The sequence below is a fragment of the Myotis nattereri genome (assembly GCF_964212035.1).
Source record: "Myotis nattereri genome assembly, chromosome: X".
Taxonomy (NCBI): domain Eukaryota; kingdom Metazoa; phylum Chordata; class Mammalia; order Chiroptera; family Vespertilionidae; genus Myotis; species Myotis nattereri.
The window spans coordinates 14141116-14165341 of NC_138078.1; the positions used below are offsets into that span (position 1 = coordinate 14141116).

The window sequence follows — 24226 nt, forward strand, 5'->3', positions numbered from 1 at the left end:
CTACCTTGCTTCTGAACCAATGCTCATATAATACAGAAAGTGCTACTATAGTCATCTGTACTCAGCAACTCTCCCTATCCCAGCTTTCCTCCATTTCATATTCCCAGTTCATAACTCCAACCTCTTCTGGGGTTAGAGAGCTTCTTGGAGTATGCTCCTACCTTCTTTAAACCCAGCAATGTGTGTCCTACCCCATATTTAAATACTTTGCAATCCCTTGGAACACTTAGTCTTCTTTAATTCTAGAAGCACTGAATTTATTTCTTTTAATCAAAATGATAGACACATAGTAAAAAAAATCAAAGAAACAGAAAAGTTATAATAACAATAGTTTCCCATTCCTTACCTCTCCACCACAGTATCATTTTCCCCAAAAAACTTATGTTAAGTGTTTCTGCTTATAGAACTTATGATGGTAGCTTCCATATCTCTAAATAATATACATGTACTTCTATTTTCTTATCTATAAAATATGTAGTTTTCATTTACTAATTTCCCCCCGTTCTTTTTTCTCCTCCAGATTTTTATATGTATTATTGAAATTGGTTATGTTATTAATTGCACTTGCAATAGTAAATAAAATAATCAACCCCTGGTTTATGAACTTCCATCAGTATCTCTCGACCGCCCCCTTATTTTGAGAATGTTAGCATGCTGACCCTTTCTTCCATGAGTCCAATTACCCTGCACTCATGTTCTAATTTGAATTACATACTCTCTTGTTCACATATAAACTGTCTGCAAGTAATGTTAAACTTTCCAGTATTTTTAATAGGATAATTATAAAGTCTAAAAAAATCAATAAATAGCATTTTCATTTGAGGCCAATGTAAATACTTTCAGTGCACACCAAATTCTGTATCGAGATTGCATTTCCTTCCCCTTGAGCTCAATGCTGTGATCCTTGAGCCACACAAGGGGGGATAGTTCTAAAATCAACTACAATAGGTATTGTCTTCTTATACTTTTTAAACTGCTGAGCATCATAATACAATTTAGTTTGTTTCAAAGTTAGATCATAACTTTCTATCTAGTTTTCTGATTTTTTTTCCTGGAGTTTCAAATTGCCTCTATTTCTTACATGATTTAATTTTATCATCCACTGTTTTTCCCCCAGGTGCTCAATCATATATTCGATTCTATCAATTTCTCCTATCCCCTATCCCACTACCTGGAAACTTTCCTCATAGAATCTCTATCCGCTAGATTCAAATTAGATTAGTTGTTTGCCAGACTGGCTAAACTGCTGTTATGTTGAAATGTCACTTAAGTTGTATCCACAGTTTCTCAGTTCCTATAAATTCCTTCCTCTTGAGAGAATTTTTTTTGGTAGTACATCCTCAATAACATATTATAAAATGTGTGTGGGCAAGCCAGTTAATGAAATCCTTATATGTTTTTATTCTATACTCACATTTGATTTATGTTTCTTTTCAGTATAGGGACATAGGTTGTCATTTTGAAAGAACTGCTCCATCATCATCTACTTTGCATGTAGTGTTGCTCAGGAATCTCAATACTATTCTGACTGTTAGTATCTCTTTTTAGGTAACCTTTATAAGTACCCTTGTAACTCTTTCCCTACATTGGATTATCTACATGAAGGCATTTTTTTAAAAAATCTTTCATTTGTTCATGATCTCTCCCATTTTTTTTACTCTTACAGGTTTATTGCTTTTGTGTAACTTTATCCTCTTATTTTAGAAATAAACTTACAGGAAAATGAGGAAATATGCATTCCCTAGTCTACCATTTCAAATCTCTATCACTCATTTTCAATATATTATGTTGCACTGTATTCATTTTGTCAGGTGCCGAAACTCCTTTTTGAAACAAATCAGGTTAAACTATCAATGCATTCACTCAATAAGTTTTTAAAAGTTGAGGAGCAGGTGAGATGTTCCCCCAATTCAGACTAATACATTTTTAAATACATAAGTCTGAAAAACAAATGAGTATTGATACCCTGGGCTAGCTGAGAATAGATGCAGACCCATGGGACCTAGGGGTTCTAACAAGTCATAAGCTAAAAATTCAGAGGGATGAATAGGATCAAACAGCTCCAAGCAATAAAAAAAAAAAAACAACTTAAAAGCACCAAGGTAACTGTGATGATGGGCAGTGTTGTTGCAGAGATGCACAAAGTTTTGGAAAATATAGTTTTGAATATTTTTGCCTTAGGATGCTTTTAGACTGACAGTCAGAATCCATCTTGCCTGAAGCAAACAGAAAATTAGCAGTGGTCACAGATGCTTGGACAATAATCTGTGGTGGAAGGGAAGGAGGGAACACCCAAAGGGAGTTTAAAAGGCCCATTAAAAGTTTCTGGTTTAGGAAATACAAGTTCCATGGCCTGGCATATGTAATTAGCTCCCACAATGATAGACTTCCTAACATTCTGCACCCCCTCTGAAGGCACCATACTTGGCATTAAAAGAATTGTTCAAACTTCAAAGAGAGCTTGTTTTACTTCCTTACCTTTGGCACCCTGGTAGGCCTTCACAGGAAGTTGTACTCCAAGGATGAGCTATGAACATGGCCACCAACCACTCCTAGTCTGTTTGTTTCAGGTGAGGAAGGCCTCTTGCCTAGGTGATGGATAGGTCTGTGGGAATACACAGAATGAGTGGTATTAGCCGTCTTTCTTTTACCAAACATATTTTGAAAACCTAGTAAGTTTCAGGCATTGTGCAAATCATCTATCTATATATATAAAAGCCTAATATGCAAATTGTCCCCTCAGGAGTTTGACCGGAAGACCCAGAGTTCAATCGTTCGCTATGACATGCAGTGACCACCAGGGGGTGGCGTGGAATGAAGGGAGGCCCTGGCAGGCAGCTGGAAGGCCCCAATTGGCCCTGATCACTGGCCAGGCCTAGGGACCCTACCCTTGCATGAATTTTGTTCACCAGGCCTCTAGTTGAGGATAAAATGGTGAAGATAAGACATAGACAGGTAATAAAACCCTGACCCTTGTATACAAGTAGTGGCTTGGCCTCTTATGCATCACTTCCCCAAATGACAATACCTTAAATTAAGAAAACCCATAGCATACATCCTTCTAAAGGAAAAACCTACAAGGCCAGGATAGGCATTCCTGCATTCCCTCCAGCATAATCAACACAACTGTCCTTCCATTTGGGTTATCTCTGAGAGTGTCTGGGAAACTGATAACCTTGGAAAAAGACAGGACCTGTTATTGTTCTACAGCCCAGCTGGGAAGAAAAGAAGGGATAAGGAATGGTGAAAGGAAAGAGGAAAGAATAATATATGCTAAAACTTACAAACACAGTAGACTCAAAATCAATTCATTTATTTGTCAAATATTTATTGAGATCTCACTTTGCATAAGGCATTTTTCTAGACATACGGATTTAGAAGTGAATAAAATAGACAAAATCTTGGCTTCATGGAGCTTGCATTCTAGTTGGAGAGAGGAAGATAATATAGTTTGTAAGACAGAAATAACGGCTTAAAAACATCACAAGAAAGACATGAAGTGTTGAGGAAAGTGAGGTGCAGTGTTCGATATGTGTTCAGGAAAATCACAAGTGAGAAGATGATATTTCAGCAAAGGATGGGAGGGTGTGAGGTAGTGTGTGTAAGGCATATGAATAGCTGGAGTAAAACATTCTAGGTAGTTGGATGAAATAAAAAGAGCAACAGTCCAAAAGGTGTGGACATGTTTGGCATTTTCAAGGGATACTGAACCAGTAACCACATTAGAACGAGAGAAGGTGAGAGAGTCAGTTAGAAAATAAAAAGCTAGATCACGTAGGGCCTTGTAAGTCCTTTTAAGCACTGTTACTCTGAGAGAAGTGGGATCTGATGGATTTGAGGAGTGCTATAGTCTGACTTAAATTTTAAAGAATTATTCTGTAAGGGTGAAAAGGCTAATGAAAATTAATATACTGGAAATTCACACCATAAGAGCAATATAAAAAAGAAAAAAATATTTTATCATTAAAAATAGTGTCTTTCATGCTTTCCAAAGAGAACTGTAAAATTCTGATACTATGTACAACTCTTTGCTGTCCAGAAAATGTTATTGTATTCCTAAGAGATATAAAAATTAATGATCAATAAGCTAAAAAATGGCTGAAATTTAGATCCATGAATAGCCTTTCCCAAGAAGTCACATCATTTTGTACCTCAGACTTAATTTGCTCCTTCAGCATGCGATGAGGTACAACTTTAATAGGGTGTGACAACTGACAAGAGAATTAAGTTGATGCAAATTAAAACTTTAACAATAATACTATATGGAGCTTAAAATCGTTTGCACTTTGACACTGAATTTATACCACTAAAATAAATCTGCTAGAAACCATTATGTGAAAGGGTCCTTACAGAACTACCAGCCAAGAACAATCCATTGTTTTGATAAGAAAACAATGCAAAAATTCTTAGTTTCAGTTACAGAAAGAGTTGATGAGCCGAGGATGGAAGCTTTATATCTCTTTAATCAAACCACTGCATAAATTTAAAATTACAATTCATTACTATGGAAGATAGCAATTATGAGTGAATCAGGAATAGATCGCAGGAATAGAATAAATGGAGACTAGGATCCAGAAACTACTGTGGATACTGTGTCCCAGCATTTTAAATTCTTTAGCACTGAAATATTCCATGATACAAATGTATCCATATACATTCATAAGCACCCAGCCGGTGTTGCTCAGTGGTTGAACATTGACGTATGAACCCATAGGTCACACTTTGATTCCCAGTTAGGGCGTATGCTAAGGTTTCAGGCTTGATCCCCAGTAGGGGGCGTGCAGGAGGCATCCAATAAATAATTCTCTCATCGTTGACATTTCTATCTCTCCCTTCCTCTCTGAAATCAATAAAAATATATTTTAAACATAAATAAATTCATAGGCATGTAAATAAGATTTATTTTTGGTTTGTGTATGTCCCATTTCTATCTCTAACTCATTTGCATTTTATCCTACTACGTTTGTGACATTTTCTTCTTTATAAAGAATATGGTATTTGTCCTATTTGATGCCTGGTATTTGCTTTAATACCACAAAGTTGGAGTATTCCTTGAACCTCTCCTCAAATTATACTTTCACTAGAGGTCTAATGCATGAAATTCGTGCAAGAGTAGGCCTTCCTTCCCCCAACTGCCGGCACTGAATTCCCTCCTGTGGCCTGGGACCGGGGTTTCCCTCGCAGCCCCGGCTTTGTCCAGAAGGTCTTCTGGTCTAATTATTACAGATTGCCTCATTAATGCTATAGATTAAAATTTAGAACACTCATCTATACTTTCAAAGATTTCATAGCCTATCCACTCTAGCCATCACCAGCTTTACTACATACCATGCAATCTGCTCCTATACTGAGCCAAACTAGTAGGAGAAAACCACAGTTTTGTAGGTTCCTCAGTGTTCACGATGCTCTCACAGGTTCATTCCTGCATCTGAACCTTTATTCTATGATGTGGAGTCTAAACGTGTCTCCTCGCATTCACCTTCTTCTCTACATATTCTTAAAACTGAAATTCTACATCTATAGTAAAGCATTTCCCCCAATTTTCCAGCTGAAACTCATTTTCTCTTTTCCTTTCTTAGGGAAGCACTTTTGAGAGCATTTACTTGTTCTCTTATACCTATAGCATTTATTGTATGCATTACTTAATTTAATTTAATATGGCTTTTATATTATTATCTCAGGAACAAATGTGGGTAGGATTTACCTTTGCAACAAGAGTGTATAAGTCTTAAGTTACTGGATCATTCTGATTGTGCATTTTTTAAAAAAATAACTGGTATGATTCTGCCTACACCGCATACTTGTTGGATATGGAACTACTCAAATGTTTCATTCATTCATTCATTTAATCGTAACACTTACTAATTGAAAAAGTAATAGACAAAAACCTGCTCTTTTTTGATGCATACACTCTAATTATAAAGGATGACATCTCATCTTAGAAGAAAATAGGACATATAATCATGACTAAAGTGTTTCTGAACTATAAATAATTTCCAATTACCTTCCTATCTTCTAATTAATCAAGAGTATTATTCCCAATAATCAAGACATGGAAACAACCTAAGTGTACATTGGCAGATGAATGGATGAAGAAAATGGCCTATATATAAAATGGAATATTTTTCAGCCATAAAAAGAAGATACAAAAAAAGGAGAGCAGAACAATAACAGTAAGCAATAACGTGTATGAAGAGCTGAAATATTACATGCAAAGCAATGTTTCTCTTCACTTTCTGTTTTAGTCCACTGGTAATATCCCTGCCAATGGCCAACCTGTTGCCATATTTGAGTCATCATTGCAGTTTTAAATCACATTTCTCATTTGGTTATTAGCAGTAAACTTATTGTTGTACCTTTCATCAATCTGTATAGCAAAGTGCAGAGTTAAGATGGAAGTATCAAAGTGCTAATTGGAAACCCCAGATTTTGGCTGAGCTCTACAACTCTACTTCCAACTATCTAATGGACACTTCCATGTAGAATTGTCACAAGAATCTCAACTCAACAACATATAAAAAAGTCCCACAGTCCCAGGTAGTGGGATTGCCAGTTTCAAACACCAACGTTAGCATCACTAAAAAAAAATGAGCACTACCTCCTTTCTTACCCTCATTGAATTCTGCCATTAAATTCTGTCAATTCCATCTCAAAAATATCTTTAAAATTCTGGCTGGCTCCATAATGACTCATCAACACAATGGTAATAGCATATTTTTTACTTCCCTGTATATATTTCAGAAGTTCTTGCTTTTACAACCACACATTTAATTATGTTATTTTTGCCACTCAGAAACTTTCAGTGTGTGTTCATTGCCTTTATAATAGAAATCATGTGTCTAATCTTGAGCTCAAAGCTCTCCAAAGCTTGACCTCACAGACTTTTCCATCTTTTATGTCTGTCTTTGGTAAACAATACCCAGACACCCTAGAATAGTTCTTCAATCTTATTGCCTTTACTTAACCCTGAATCTTCTCTAAAATTTCATTTCAGTAAAGGGCCAGATAGTAAATATTTCGGGTTTTGTGGGCCATGTGGTCTTTTTCACAATTACTCAGCTCTGTCCCTTATGGCACAAAAGCAGCCAAAGATAATACATAAAAAAATTGGCATGGCCGTGTCCCAATAAAACTTTAATTACAAAAATGGGCAGAGGCTAAATTAGGCCCGTGGGCCCTGGTTTGCTGGCTACTGAGCTAGATCATAGTACATAGTGACAATTCTTTTATTAAGCAACCATCAAACAAGCATTCTATAGCTTGCATATCATGAGCAGTCACAAAATGTCTAATAATTTGAAATTTTCAAACATATTTTGGAATATATACATTTACTTCCATTAAAAATAAAAAATACATCCAATATTGTCAGTAACTATGGTTCTGGAAATTTCTTTTTCCAAAACCTCACAGGAACCTATTTCTCAGAAATATTTAACAAAATATAATGCAGGTTAAGAGATTTATTTGCCAGTAAACCTATTTCAATTACATTTGGAATCCAAGCATAGTAGTTGTGGTCCCTGAGGTTGTCGGTTACCTTTATTTTTATACATAAATTCTTTAATTTACAGTTCCCTAAATTTTTTTCCTATAACCTCTTAATTGATTTACTAGGCTTAAAAGTATTTTACTTTATATATTTTCCCATTTTACTGTACATAATAAGCCGTGACCTTCTATATCCTACACATTATTCATTTAAATTTTACAATTCAAAAATTATATATGGAAGGAAGTAAGGAAGGAGAAAGAAAGAGGGACCTCAACCTTTTTTTTCATGCAACATACAAAAATTAACTTGAAATGGATCATAGATCTAAATGTAACACTTCAAAGTATGAAACATCTACATGAAACCATAGAAGACCTTTTTGTGCCCTTGATTTAGGCAAAGAGTTGTTTTACAGAATTTAAAAATCACAAATCATGAAGAAATGATCAATTGAACTTAAAATTAAGAATGCCTGCTCTTTGAAAGCAAATGAACAGATTAGGCACACACTGGCAGAAAACATCTGCAAACAACTCTCTGATAAAAGATTTATATCCAGAAAATATAAAGAACTCTTACAACCCAAGAAAATAAATAATTTGATTTAGAATGCCCAAATATTTTAATAAATATTTTATCAAATAGATATGGATAACAAGCACATACAAAGATGCTCAACATTATTAGTCATTAGGGAAATGCAAAACATGACCACAATGAGATACAATTACTGACCTATTAGAATGGCTAAAATTAAAACAACAAAACCTAACAATGCCAAGTGCTGACAAGGATGTGAAGGAACTAGAATTATGTAGATTCAGAGCAAATAGAATTCTCATACTTTGCTGACTGAAATGCAAAACAACAACAGTGTAACTACTTTAGAAAAATAATTCGGCAATTTTTAAACAAATTTAAACATATACTCACTATACGACCTAGTGATCCAACTCCCAGATATTTACCCAGAAAGAATAAAAACGTGTCTACACAAGGATTTGTAGGCAAGTGTTCATAGTAGCTTTATTCATAATCGCAAAATACTGGAAGCAACTCACATGGATACATTCATGCAATGAGCTACTACTCAGCAACAGTATGGTGATTACCAGAGGGAAAGGGGGGGCGGTGTGGGCAGGTAGAAGAGGGTAAAGGGGGAGGTAAATGGTAATGGAAGGAGACTTGTCTTTGAGTGATGAACACACAATACAATATATAGGTGATGTATTATAGAATTGCACACCTAAAATCTATATAATTTTATTAACCAATGCCATGCCAATAAATTCAATAAAAAATAAATACCTAAAAAGAAAATAAAATGAGAATTTCTAGAAGTGATGAAAATATTCCATATCTAGAATGTGGTTGTGGTTACATAACTAGATATGTGTGTAAAAATCCATTGAACGGTGTATCTAAAAAGGATGAGTTTTATTTATAAGATTCCACATAAGTAAGGTAATATGGTATTTGTCTTTTACTAACTAACTTATTTCACTTAGCATGGATACATGGAACAAACTGACAGCTGTCAGAGAGGAGGAGGTTGGGGGACTGGCTGAAAGAAGATGAAGGGTTAAGCAAAAATACAGTGTGGTGATAGCCAGAGGGAAAAGAGGCAGGATAGGTAGAGGTGGGCAATGAGGATGGAAAGAGACTTTGCTTGGGGCAATGGGCGCACGATGCAGTGTGCAGATGATGTTTTACTGAGTTGTACACTTGAAACCTGTACCCCAATAAATCCAATAAAAAATAATTTCTGAAATGTCAAAGAAATAAAAAGAATGGTTTATTTTATCTAAATTATACATCAACCAACATAACTTTTAAAAGATGATATTGTTCTGAGGAATACTCTATCCTCTGAATTTTATAAATCCATGAGTCATTTTCTTGAGTACCTAATCAATGCATAGTTTCATTATATATCCATCTTCAGGGATCAGATATAATTTTCCTCCACTAATTTTTCTTTCATGGTAGTATCCTGAATCATTTTTTGAAGTTTCATCCCATGAGTTAACTCAATAATTTACCTAGTTACTTTCCTAGTAAGTTCTAAAATCAGAGTTTGCTTTCCTAGTCTGTACGTAAACATTAGATTCAATGGGTCATGTCTTAAGACTCCTTAACTCTCATACATCCTAAGCTTTACTGCAGAATTGCATTTTTTAAGTATACTCCTAGATAATAAAGTGCTTTAGGCACTTTAGTTCTTAAAATGCATAAGTTTGGGCAAGACTTAAGATAGACTTTGCTAATATTTAACAATCTACTTTATATTTAATTATCTGAGTTCAATGATAGTGTTGGCGATTTGAAAATTACAAGCAAACTTAAGGACCTAGCCTTGCTGGTGTTGCCCAATGGTTGAGCATTGACCTATAAACCAGGAAGTCATAGTTCAATTCCCAGTCAGGGCACATGCCCAAATTGCTGACTCTATCCCCACTATGGGGTGCTCAGGAAACAACCGATCAATGATTCTCTCTCATCATTTATGTTTCTACCTCTCTCTCCCTCTCCCTTCCTCTCTGAAATCAATAAAAATATATATTTTTAAAAAACTTGAGGATCCAATATCTGGCATCTCTCCCTTCACCAAAGTAGTCTAGCTGACATTTATAGGCAAGAGTGTTTACAATGTGTCACATCTCCTTTAGCACAGAGCATTGTTAACAAGGACATTACTTCAGAAATAAAGGAGATAAACCTTGTTATTTTGCTTTAAAAATATTTGCAGACAACAATGTGGTGAAGGCGGGGGGAGGGGTGGAACGAGGACTGGGTGAAGGGGGCAAAGTGGGAGAAAATGGGGAATATCTGTAATATTATCAACAATAAAAATATTTGTATTCCATCCATGTTATAGTTCAGGATTTAAGAACTTTGGAAATGGCATTACCCTATTTCAAACCTGAACCTAATTTCCCAAGCAGTTAGAATGACAAAGTAGAAAGGACAGGATTTGTAGTTCATTTCCTCTGTCAACAGATTTGGGTTATATGTAAAGTTTGCAAATTTAAAAGCACAATTAAAGTAGATGTTTAATGAGTAATGGTGCATGTTCTATCTCTGAGATGACACATAAAATCAAGGCCCTTGGGAAAGTTGAGTTGTTAAGTAAGGAGTATTGATTTAAATTACTTAACAATAGCAAGAAGACACATGCTTTTGCCTCAAAGATTTTTTTTTCTCTTTTGAGTGATTTGCCAATAGACACATTCAATCAAAATGTAAGTATCAACAGTAGCAACAGCATAAACAAGAATGTAATATATTCAGAAAGTAAATGTTTCTAAAAATGTTGTGGCATATATTCTATGAATAGTTGTGATTTTGCAGATCCTATATAATAAAGAGCTAATGTGCTAATTAAACCACATAGCAGAACAACCAACCGGGTGACCTTCTGATCGAAGCTGGGGATGTGAGGGCCAAGGCAGCTGGGGCTGTGAAGGCTGAGCCCTTGCACGAATTTCATGCATCAGGTCTCTAATATATGTGTGTGTGTGTGTGTGTGTATTTTATTGATTTCATAGAGGAAGAGAGAAGGAGAGAGAGAGATAGAAACATCAGTGATGAGAATCATTGATCGGCTGCCACTTGCATGTTCCCTAGTGGGGATTGAGCCCGTAACCCGGGCATGTGTCCTTGACCGAAATTGAACCTGGGACCCTTCGGTCCACAGGCCGACGCTCTATCCACTGAGCCAAACTTTTTTCTCAAAATGAAATATAACAAAAAATTAACAGCTACTTTTATTGAGGAAATTCTTAACATTATGCCATAATTAAAAAACGGAAGCAAAAAAATACATGTAATTCTACATTTAGATACAGCTGTTTGTTCATTAATTCTGCAAATATCTATTCAGTGTGTTCTATGTGCCAGGCGATGTTTAGTGCACTGAAGATTCAACAGTAAACAAAATTTCCTGTCCTCATTGAGTTTACAGCAATCTTTAACATTTTTCTGTATGGCCTTCAATAATTTAGATATATGTATACATGGTATGCACATATTACCACATATGTATACATAAACACACAAAAAAATGGTGTTTTTTATAGATATTATTTGTAACCTTTTTTTAACATTCCATATTACTGTGATTTTTTTTCTAGAATCTTATTGTGGTAAGGGTACAACATGAGTTCTACCTTCTTAACAGATTTTTATGTGTACAATACAGTATTATTAAACATAGGCATGATACTGCACAGCAGATTTATAGAACTGATTAATCGTGCATAACTGAAACTTGATACCCATTGATTATCAACTTATTTTCTTATCACTAAATATATATTGATTCCTTTATTTTTAATAGCTTCAATATATACCATTGTAAGGGTTACCCTAAATTATGTAACAATACTCTCTTGTTGGATATTGAGGCCCTATATTTTGCATTTTAAAAGGTGCTATGGTAATATGTAAGCATGACTATAATAGCATACATTATAATCATATATATTTACACTTGTCCAATTTTTATCATGATAAATTCCTTGAAGTAGAATTTTATTTCATAGGGTATTAACAATTTTAAGGTTTGCATGATTTTCTATATGATTGATTATTTTCTTTTAAAAAAGAACACAAAATATAGCATATGTGCTTCATTAAAGGTATGAAAACAATGATATAGATGTCATTGTTTATCCTCTGAGGTTGCCATGATGATGCAAGTGTCTTAGTGTATCAGCACAATGATCAAATGTTCAATAATCTGTGGTGGAAGGGAAGGAGGGAACATGTAATTAGCATATGTTACCAATGCCATACCTCACATATCTCACAGATCAGATAAGAAATGAAAAACAGTGGTTTTAAGAACCTTTCCCAGAAGGTTAACCAGGCTTTAAAACAAAAGACAAAATTAATTGACATGTTTTAAACATTTCAATGTATATTTCATGTAAGACATCACTAGACTTCCATTCTAAACAATATCCTTTAATTCCTCCTTGCTATAATATCAAGGAAGCATCCCTGCTTTTAAAGTTGGTTATTCTATAATCATTCTTGAAATGCCTATAAACCATTTTATTAAGAAAAAGCGTTTATAAAATACTAGTGTCCTGGTGCACGAATTCGTGCACATTGAAAGGAAATTAATTAGAAGAAATATTTTAATATCACTATTTGCCCTTTCTCTATAATAGAAGTGTCAACCAAATTAACGATTCACAATGACAGATCAAAACACACACGTGCAATTGGTGCCAGCAAGAGCTTTATATGTATCGCGCATGTGCGAGTCAACTTAATCTTTTATAGATATGGAACAAACTTGCTTAATTAGACCTGCTTTCTGATTTAGCTAAACTTTTTTCAGTCCAGTGAAGTACCCCAACTTCTCTTTCAGGTTAATTGTCAGCAACACAGCAGTAGATATCAACATGAAGCAGATTATTATTATAGATCACGCAGGGAGAACAAAGGCTAAAATATTTAACTGCAGCAGTGTTTGACTCTATTCTGCACAGTGAGAAAACCTGAAGTCATTCTCAAGGTCCACCATTTCTTACTTCTTTTCAGTCGTGTCAAGTTTCTAAGCTTTCTAAATCTCCATTTTCTGGCTAATGACAAGAAAATAGGATTCTACAGAATCTCCTATATACCTACTCCAGGACTTCTGTGAGGATCAAATGAGATGAGGCATGGGAAAATGCTTCACAAACATTTGGTTAAAGTGTAAAATGTTTCCACTTGGCTATAAAGCAAGTCGTGTTCTTGGGCTGAAGAAACCCCAAGGAGGCTAATCAATAGGGAGAGGAAGCCAGGTGTTGCTATGTGACATCATTACCTGGCGCCCACAGCCACTGTTTTCGGGTGGGGCTGGGCTGTGGGCCACATTTTGCACTATGGGGTCTTGGCAGCATTGGCTGCGATTTGGTGGAGTGTCACTCCAGGGTGGTGGCGGGGCCTGTGTCCCACTTGGGGGAAGCTGAGTGTTGCTTTGTGGGTGCCAGGTCTGTGGTGCTGTTTCTCTATAAATGGCAGCTCCCGTGTTGAGCATCTGCCCCCTGGTGGTCAGTGCACATCATAGCTACCGGTCAGACAGCCACCTGGCATATTAGCCTTTTATATATACAGATAACTACACTATAATTACAAATAAAATAACATGACATGAGCTTGTTCTTAGGGTATCTGATTTTCTGAATAATTGTGGAAACTTTAGAATAAAATTTGGTTGCTTTAACATAATGTTTACTCTTACAAGATATACTCATATATGATTTAAGAGCCTAATTAATTAACTAATTAATTCATATTTTTGTTAAATTTTCTAGCTCTGAACATGTAAATTCTGTATGTAATTTACAGAAAAATAAATCACTAATTATATAAAATTAACAAACACAGGTTCATGGTAAGGAACCAAGCTACATCAAAGTAAAAAGGCAAATTTGAGAAAAGTCTGATTTCATATGAGAGTTAAAGACACTTATAATTGAATAGATTCCTTTCTGATTACAGATTATAGTCAGGAATCAGCTACAATCAATAATATGTATAAAACATTACTCCACCTATTTTAACTCAATATGATACAATGAAAACATGAGAATTATATTGATCCTGAAATTGAGCTTGATGATCTTTCCGGATGTTCAACACTCCCTGATTTCTGAACAGGGTCATACTGGAGGAGACACACACTGAATCCTGTCAGAGGTATAACTGCCTGTCTCCCATTTCTCTAGTTTATAGCATTGTTTGCTCCATATTGTATGGATTTATGTTGGAAACTGTAGATTTTGAAACACTCAGTTCCTTATAGGAACTGGTTGCCAAGTAACATCAAAAAGATTCCAGGGCCAAAAAACATTCAATCTTCACAAAGAATTAATTTTTGCCTTATAAGTCTTAATAGCTTCTCTACTGAGTTGCACAAAATCATGATTTGGGAGAGACAGCCCTGAAAATAATAAGGGATTTATTATTGTTATTGCTGGGTGTGAAAACTACTCTAGGGATACGTGCAGTGAAGAAACCTTTAGGATTCCTTTTTGTAGCACTGGCTCTCTTCAATTCTACTTTCCTGTGGCTCCACCATTGTTGGACATTGTAAAAAAATCATAAAGAAAAATGAAAGCTAGGCAAAAAAGAAAAGGCAAAGATCGAAGATCATAACTGGAAAATTTAAGATTAAGAAGATATTAAAATAAAGATAATATAAAATTAAAACAAAAAGGTAACAAATGAGAGGTCAAAGTAAGAGCTAACAACTTCAAATATAAAACAGTAACTTTCAACTGATATTTAAAAATCTGCAATTTAAGGTAAAATGCCATAAATAGAGATATAGTTAGAAACACATCATAAAAGAACAATTTCTTCTAGGTATAGCTATAAGAAATTAAGGGTTTGGCTTCAAGGTAATAAGGTTTTAAGATAAGGGATATTACTAGAAAAGGTAGAGTTATACAATTTACAATATTAAAACAGCAAACTGAGGATAGTTATAAATAAATATTGCCCTGGCCAGGTGGCCCAGTCAAATGGAGCATCGTCCCATACACCAAAAGGTGGTGAGTTTGATTACTGATCAGGGCACATACCTAGGTTGAGGGTTCAATTCCCAGTCAGGGCACATGCGGGATACAGCCTATCAATGTTTCTCTCATATTGATAGGTTTCCCTCTCTTTCTCTCCCTCTCCCTTCTCTCTCTATAAATCCATGAAAACATATCATCTAGTGAGGATTAAAAATAAATAGAAGATAGATAGATAGATGATAGATGATAGATAGATAGATAGATAGATAGATAGATAGATAAAAGGAGAGCCAGCTGTGGGCTGACTAGTGGTAGGAGTCCTCAGCATGCTTCTCTGGCTGAACATAGCTTCCCTGGCCATGAGGGAGCATCTTCCAGCAGAGAGTCCAATGGGAAGTAGCACCCTGGAAGACCATGTCATTTGAGAAAATCCTTCAAAGTTCAGGATTCTAAAGCCCCCTGCCCTGCTCTTCATAAGCTTCTGGATCTTTCACCGAAGTCAAGTATCTGATATTAGATATGTTACAAACTAATACATGAATAATGCTTTTTGGTACTCAAGTTTTCTCATCTTAGAATGTGCTGTTTTGACACACTTCCTTAGTCTTTTGTTTATTCATTCTGATATTTTAAATTTAAATTTAAAATTACATGGATTTTTAATTATAACTTCTTTGATTTTCTGAATCCTTTTTCTTATGTTTAAATCTTGTTTCCTAAATGACATTAGCATAATTACTTATTTACTTCATCCCACTACTATTTTTATATCTACATATCATAGTTTTAAAATAGCAATTCACAAAATTACTAATAATAAGCCTTTTAAACAGAGCTGAAAATTTACTTGCAATTATTTTTCCATCTAGAAATATAGAGCCAAAATACTGTTTTAAAGTCACTTGGAATCATTCTTCTCATTATGGTTATGCCACCAAATAGATATTTGAGATCATTTGTTTCAGTTTGGTTTTTCTTTTTAGAGATTGGACTTTTTTCTTCCTGACTTAACTTTTTTTTATTATTATGATAACCACTTACATGATTCCAAGGTCAATGTAAAGTCAGAGAGATCTAACTTCTAATTCTGTCTCCTCTGCCATCTTCTCTCCATCACCCATATACAACTATTATTTTTTTTTCCGCTTATTCTTCTGTTTCTTTTAAAATACACAGTCATCATTGGTGTATAAAAATGGCATTGATTTCTGGGTGTTAATTTTGTATCCTGTTACATTGCTGAATTCACTTATTAAATCTAGTAGTTTTTGGCTGGAGTTTTTACGGTTTTCTATGTACAATATCACATGATCTGAAAATAATGACAGATTTACTTCCTCCTTTCCAATTTGGATGCCTTTTATGTTTTCTTTTTGTCTGTTTGCTGTGGCTAAGACTTCCAGTACTGTGTTGAATAAGAGTGGTGAAAGCAGACATCCCTGTCTTGTTCCTGTTCTTAGGAGAAATGTTTTAGTTTTTGCCCAATGACTATGATGTTGGCTGTAAGTTTGTCATATATGGCTTTTATTATATTGAGATATGATCCCTCTATTCCCACTTTGCTTAGAGTTTTTAACAAAAAGGGTGTTGGATTTCATCCAATACTTTTTCTGCATCAATTGATATGATCTGTGGTTTTTGTCTTGTAATCTGTTTATGTGATGTATCACATTTATTGACTTGTGAATATTGTACCAGCCTTGAAACTCCGGAATAAATCCCACTTGGTCATGTTGTATGTGATCTTTTTAATGTATTGCTGGATCCGATTTTTGCTAATATTTTGTTGTGGATTTTAGCATCTCACAGAAAGGGAAACTAAAAAAAACCCCCAACAATTCCATTTACCATTTCATCAAAAAAAATTAAGATACTTAGGAATAAACTTAACCAAGGAGTTAAAAGACCTGTACTAGGAAAACTAAAGGATAGAGATAGAGGAAGATATAAACAAGTGGAAGAATACACCACGTTCATGGATTGGTAGACTCAACATCATTAAATTGTCCATACTATCCAAAGCAATCTATAGATTCAATGCAATTCATATTAAAATACCAATGCCATATCTCACAGATCTAGAGCAAATACTTCAAAAATTTACTTGGTTCATGGGTCAATGCTTAATCACTGAGCAACACTAGCCAGGCTCTAGTCCTTGCATGGAACCAAAAAAGACCCTCAAAAGCCCCAGCAATCTTGAGAAGGAAGAACAAAGTTGGAGGAACCATAATACCAAATATCAAGTTATATTGCAAAGTCACTGTAATAAAAACAGCCTGAGACTGGCACAAAAATGGGCATATAGATAAAGGGAACAGAACAGAGACCCCAGAAGTCGACCCAAGCCATTATACTCAATTAATATTTGACAAAGGAGGCAACAGAATACAATGTAATAAAGACAGTCTCTTCAATAAATGGTGCTTGGACAGGTACACGCAAAAATAATGAACTAGACCACCAATTTACACCATACACAAGAATAAACTTAAAATGGATAAAAGACTTAAATATAAGTCTTTAAACCATAAAAATCTTGGAAGAAACCTTGGACAGCAAAATCTCAAGCATCTCTCAAAGCAGTATGTTTGTGGATAAATCTCTTAAGGCAAGGAAAACGAAGGGAAAAATAAACAGATGGGACTACATTAAAATAAACAGCTTCTGCACAGCAAAAGAAACCATCAACAAAATGAAAAGGGAGCTCACTGCCTGGGAGAACATATTTGCCAATGATATATCTGATAAGGGGTTAATTTTCAAAGTATATAAGGAACTCATACAACTTAACAAAGGAAGACAAACAATCCAATTTAAAAATGGGCAAAGGACTTAAATAAACATTTCTCCAAAGTGGACATATATGTGGATTTTAAAAACATATATTTTTATTGATTTCAGAGAGGAAGAAAGAGATAAAAACATCAATGGCAAGAGAGAATCACTCATCTGCTGCCTCCTACAGGCCCCCACCATGGATCAAAGCTTCATGTGCCCTGACTAAGAAGGAACCGTGACCTCTTGGTTCATGGGTCAATGCTTAATCACTCAGCAACACTAGCCAGGCTCTAGTCCTTTTCTTATTGCAGAGCTGGGAAATGCTTTTTGTTGTTGTTAAGATAATATAGATCACACAGTCACACAGATCAATCCAACTCAAATTTACTACTAAAGAATTTTTATGTCATCAAACTTACATATGCTTCTCCCTTTTCTCCTGACAGATATCTGAGTTCTGAATAACATCACCATAATTATTAATTTGCTCTTATAACCACATAGAAACTTTATTTCTTTAATATGTTCTTTCCCTGTTATTCAAATTGGCCTCATCTAGCACCTGACTCACCTGCCCCACTTCCTCCTTGCAGGAACACTCCCTTAATCATTAAGCCCTCAGGACAATGAGGTTCTGGTCAGCATCAAATCATCTCAGGAACAAAGCCTCAGGTCTGGTGATCACAGAGACAGAGTTTTGGTCAAACTAGAGACACAGTCTAGGCCTCAGTTATGCTTCAGCTCCGGGCCCAGCAAAGTGGAGACACCAGAAGACGCCGTGCCATGGCGGGTCCGGTACACGGATCAGCGGCCCACTACCCTAGCACCAGTCAGTCAGTAGAGACCACGCCCCTGACAATGGCCCTAACTCCTTTGTGACCATGATTAATGGTTCCCCCCCATAGGACCCATCCCCTGGAAGCCACTGGGGAGCCAGGTCCTCGGGCATGAGCTTGCCTGTGACTCTGGGCATGGGCCACTTCCTAAAAACAAACCCTTACTTTCTTTGCTGCAAGCTCCTGTTCATGTCGTACTGGGCTTTGATGTGGGCAGGCAAGCAGACCCCTTTATCAGGTAACAATTTATCCCACAGCACTACATGGCAGTTTCAGAATAATAGCACAAACATTACCACCAACACTGTTATATTCTTTTTTTTTTCATTTTGTTTTGATACCTGTAGATTGCCTTTTAAAATAATTCTTTTTTAAAATTTCTTTTTTAAAAAAAAAATATTTTTATTGGTTTTTTACAGAGAGGAAGGGAGAGAGATAGAGAGTTAGAAACATCGATGAGAGAGAAACATCGATAAGCTGCCTCCTGCACATCTCCTACTGGGGATGTGCCCGCAACCAAGGTACATGCCCTTGACCGGAATCAAACCTGGGACCTTTCATTCCACAGGCCGATGCTCTATCCACTGAGCCAAACCGGTTTCGGCTAAAATTTCTTTACTGATTAACTTATTGCATATGTGTCCTTATCCTCACATTACCCTCATCCCCCCACTCATGCCCTCACCCCCCTGTTGTCTGGGTCCATTGGTTAGGCCTATATGCTTGCATATAAGTCCTTTGATTGATCTCCCTCCCTTACTCTCACCTTCCCCTACCTTCCCTCTGAGGTTTGACGGTCTGATCTACAGAATATTTATATGGTTCCAAAGTCAAAACTTGGATTTAAGTTAAAATTTAATCTTTGTAAGGAAGTTGTGGCTCAAGACTTGGAAATATTCATATTAGGAAGTATGAGGAGAAAGTAGAATAATTTAAAATATTTCATTGAACTGGCCAAAATAGAATAATGACAGGACACTTTTTATGAACATAAGAAAAGAGTGTGCCAAAGGGAATGGTTATTAATGTCAAAGTAAACAGAAAATCTTGCTAAAAGTTGACAGAGGTAAAACTATTGGATTTCTCAATAATGAGTCTTGTTAAATTTCAGAGAGGTAAGTTTCTCTGATGGAGGAAAGCAGAGTTCCAAAGAGTAAGAAGGGATTGAGTGGAAAGGAAATGGAGAAAGCATAAAAACCTTCCTGTGATGCTATCTGTTTGAAATGTGGGAACAAGAAACTCACAGGGAGGTTACTAGCTTGAGAAATAAAATCAAATGGAGAGTCTTTATTTCCCCAATAAGGAAAATCTGGAAGTCAAAGAAAAAGCTATGAGAAGGAGAAGCTAGAAAGAGGAAAGGTAAATGCTGTAACAAATCTCTCAAGAGTCCAGAAGGGATGAATTCAAGGATAAATAACAGCTAGCAATTCAGCTTCCATGTACAGAGAGACCAGGCCACTAAGTGAGAATTATGGGACATTCAGCTTATTCCAAAGAAGCTTGTAATAAATACAGACTATGCACTCTTTCTATACCAGGATTGAATTCTTCCAGAAGAGGCTGATCTTTTATCTTTTTATTGTTTTAGATTTTTAAAATTATTTTTTCATTATAACTGACATAATATTACACTGCTTTCAGGTGTACAACATAGTGATTACAGGCTGATCTTATTTTTTTACTCAGTGAGATCCCTACAAACCAAAAAAAAAAAAAAAAATCCCATGTCAGGCTTATTTCTCCAGAGCTAGGACTCCCTCAGAAACAAAAATCAACCCAATTCACTGCTACTTTATTCTAGTAGACTGGTGTACAGCCCGCACTTTCTAGTCTACTGAGAATATATTGGAGAATGGCTGCGCCTGATTATTTTGAAAGCCTTGAAACCAGATGAACCATGTTCACATCTTTGTTATCCTTGATCACTGCCTATGTTCCACAATCCTTGGATCATTCAAATCCTATCCAACTCTTATTTCCATATTGCTCCATGCCTACCTTGACTATGCTTGCACATTTCTTCTTCTGAATCCTTCCTACTGTGTCCTCTGGGGACTCCTATTTCAGGGCAAACTGTCTTATATCCTCTACCTCTTTATCAGATGTTCCTCCTAACTCCTAGCTTTAATCTGTATTCACCATTGCTATTTCTAAACCATTATTTTTTTCTGTTTCTGACAACTGTTCTTTTGAGGCATATGCTATCCCATTGCATCTGTCATTCATTAACATCCCATCTTATGTCAACTTTTCAGCTTGGTTTGTCAGTAACTTGACAGGATCAGGAAGAAGAAAATGGACATAAAGCAGATAAGTTGATGAGGAAGAGCATGGAGTACTACCTGGTGGGCAGAATTAGACCAGACATAGGGAAGGTGGATTGAGGGGGTAGGCAAAATGTGTGAACCACATTAAATCCTTTTATAATGGATAAGGTATGTGGTATGTTGGAGCTGGCTCATGCAAGTTCACAAAGAGCTGCTTGTTAAATTTTCAGAAATTTTGCAAGGCATTACTTTAGTAGCTTGAAACAGGGCATTATGGGAATACTTATACCATGGAAATCTATAAATGTTACTCACCAGGATTCTTTTTTTTCTGACTGAGAGCCAGTTCTTAAATATTTACCAGCACACCATTGAGTAAATGGAAGAAAGGAAAATGAAATACGAGTGGAAGTAAGGCCAGAAACATAGAAGACAAATTTTACCTAATTCAAAATTTGCCTACTACCAATATTACCCTAACAATTGAGGCCAAGAAATAAAAATAAGGAAGATTTAAATGGTAGATCTAAAAGTGCCAGGATGAGAGACAGATTCCAAATGAAAACAATAGGCAAATATCCTTCTTCTAGTTTAACAATCAGGTTTCATCTTTAACAATATGGCTGAATCACAACTATAAGAAAATGAATAGAGATGATATTGACAAGTTCTCCTATTCAGTGGTTCTCAATCTTCTGGCCCTTTAAATACAGTTCCTCATGTTGTGACTCAACCATAAAATTATTTTTGTTGCTATTTCATAACTGTAATGTTGCTACTGTTATGAATTGTAATGCAAATATCTGATATGCAGGATGGTCTTAGGTGACCCCTGTGAAAGGATCATTCAACCGCCAAAGGGGTTGCGACCCACAGGTTGAGAACCCCTGTATATCATTGGGTACTCATGTTGATCTTAGTAGACAGTATTTCTTTATTCTATGTTTAATTAGGCTACTGGGTAAGCTTCAGTCTTCAAAAACTTAGATGGTTCAATAACCTAGAAATCAACAAGAATAATGAGAATATATTTGATAATGGAGGATCTATACAGTGACAATAAAAAGGGTGGAGTTGGTATCCTGTCTTTCCTTATCCACTAAACGATATCATGCAAGTCACATCACCCCTCTGAACTCATTTCCTAAGCTATGCTAACACAATGGAGATACCTATCTCTTAGAAGAGTTGTAAAAATTACTGAAGATAATGTTTAAAGCATCGAGTCTAGTGCCTTACTCACAGGAGATACTAAAATGTTTAGGTCCCACCTCATCTATGCTCCTGAGCTTTTCTTTTCCATAAGGTAAGGCTAAATACATATTCTTGAGAAGATGAAAATGTGAAGTCAGTATTTCTCTTTTTTCACACCATTGGAAAGCTCTAATCCAGAGCTAGCAACTTTCTTTCAAGGGCTACAGAATAGATATTTTAGGTTTTGTGGTCTCTATAGTCTCTGACCTAACCACTCAACTCTATCGCTGCAGTGCAAAAGCAACCATGGGCAAGACAAACAAACATGTGTGGCTGTACTCTAATCAAATTTTACTTATGAACACTGAAATTTAAAGTAATTTCTACATGCTATGAGTATTATTTTGATTTTTCAACCAATTAAAATGTAACAATCATTGTTAGCTCATGGATCATACAAAAACAAGTGGAAGGCTGAGTTTTGCCTGGAGCCTGTAGCTGGTAGACACCTACTTTTATCTTATAGTTCAGGAATACACTAGGAGAGTCCAGTAGTTTTGAAACATATTTTAAAATCGTGATATCCATTGTTTAAAGAAAATCTTGCATGACAACCACTTGTTACCCGAGTTTCTATGAGGATAGAAATCTAGCCTCCCTCCCGCTCCCTCAAGTAGCTCCCTTTCCACCAACACTCTCACATGCACACAAAGACATACAAGCACTGGAAAGGATTTAATAGGACACTTTGGTGGAAGTCTTACAAGAAACAGCAAAAAGAAATACCGACAATATTGCATTATTTGACCCCCACTCTGAGGCAAACAAAATTCAAATATGAAAAAGGCAGTGAACAGTACCGAAAAGAGTCTTCCAAACACTACACACATATTTCAGGGGTGTTCATTTTTTTGCCACATTAGATTTATTTATTCTTCCAGACACTTGTCTCTCAACTGAATCTTTCTTTCATTTGATGAGAATCTCTATAACTTTAACATTGTACATTTCTCGCCTGCATGATGGTTTGGTCTTCCCTCTTTTCTTGGCTGTACTTGTCTCTGTTACTAGAATTTGGCATCTGCTTTGGTCCTGGGCACATGGCACATGTAGTTCTCAGTCACCCTGATATTCCAAATTTCTGACCACAATAGTCAGATCCGAGTTATGAAAAATACCCTCTAGACTAATCAATTCAGTGGGAAGAAAATCCATCAAAGCAAATCCTTGTACAGATATCCATAGAGAGGTATCAAATGTCAGATTGCATTGATAAAGGATGTGATGAAGGAAACAAACATTTAGTTGTCTGCTATATGCCAAGTGCTGTGCTAATAATTCATTCTAGAATTAAGATAAATTTGACAAGCATTTTTAGGAATGGTATACAGTGTACTCCAATCTTAAGAGAGAAGCTAAAATAAGTGGTTTTTCTAAGTTTTTTCCTGTTAGGTAAAGTATGAGTTCCTTCTTCCATGGAACGCTATAGACACATGTTCTAGCAAGGAACAAGACCTGGAGAAGAAATAGATCCAAGCAAAAACTTCTGGAAAGCCACTAAAGGCTTCCACAGAAATCTGGGGAAATCAGACTACTTTTGGTGCAAAAGCAGATATAGACATTGAAGAAAAAACACACAATATGTTACAAAGCTCATCCTTGATCACTAATGCTAGATGATAGATGAATAGACTTTCCTGTGCATTAATCCATGCCGCATGCATGTTTGAGACCTTTTATAATGGGGCAATTCAAGATGCTATCTTTTGGTTAGAAAATAATCAAACCAAGAAAACAAAATCAAACAAACAAAACTTTTAATTCCAGAGTGGTCATGTGCATAACCTCATATGCATATGCATAATCTCAGATAATATATGATAAGTGAAATAAAATAATTGAGCAGTTATATTAAGATCTAGTTTTAGCTCCTGTAAAAATGTAAATACATTTTTTCAAGGCAATATTTGAAAGTAAGTGCTTCTAGTATCGTTCATTATCATCTACCTATCAGTCCTGAAAAGGAGTACATATGAATTGAGACTTGAGACAATAAATAAATGACCTGCATTTTAAAATTAACTACCATGTGTTTACTTTCCTAGGACTTACTCTCCCACTTTCCCCACCCTG

The 24226-nt window shown here is 35.7% G+C and overlaps 1 long non-coding RNA gene across 1 annotated transcript in view; it reads right to left on the reverse strand.

Annotated features, from left to right (window-relative positions):
- LOC308511258 overlaps window positions 1-24226 on the reverse strand; it is an 808460-nt gene that overhangs the window by 199067 nt on the left and 585167 nt on the right. The window contains exon 4 of the long non-coding RNA XR_013995460.1: window positions 2479-2605. This is a non-coding gene — a long non-coding RNA (uncharacterized lncRNA). The remainder of the gene's footprint in view (window positions 1-2478; window positions 2606-24226) is intronic.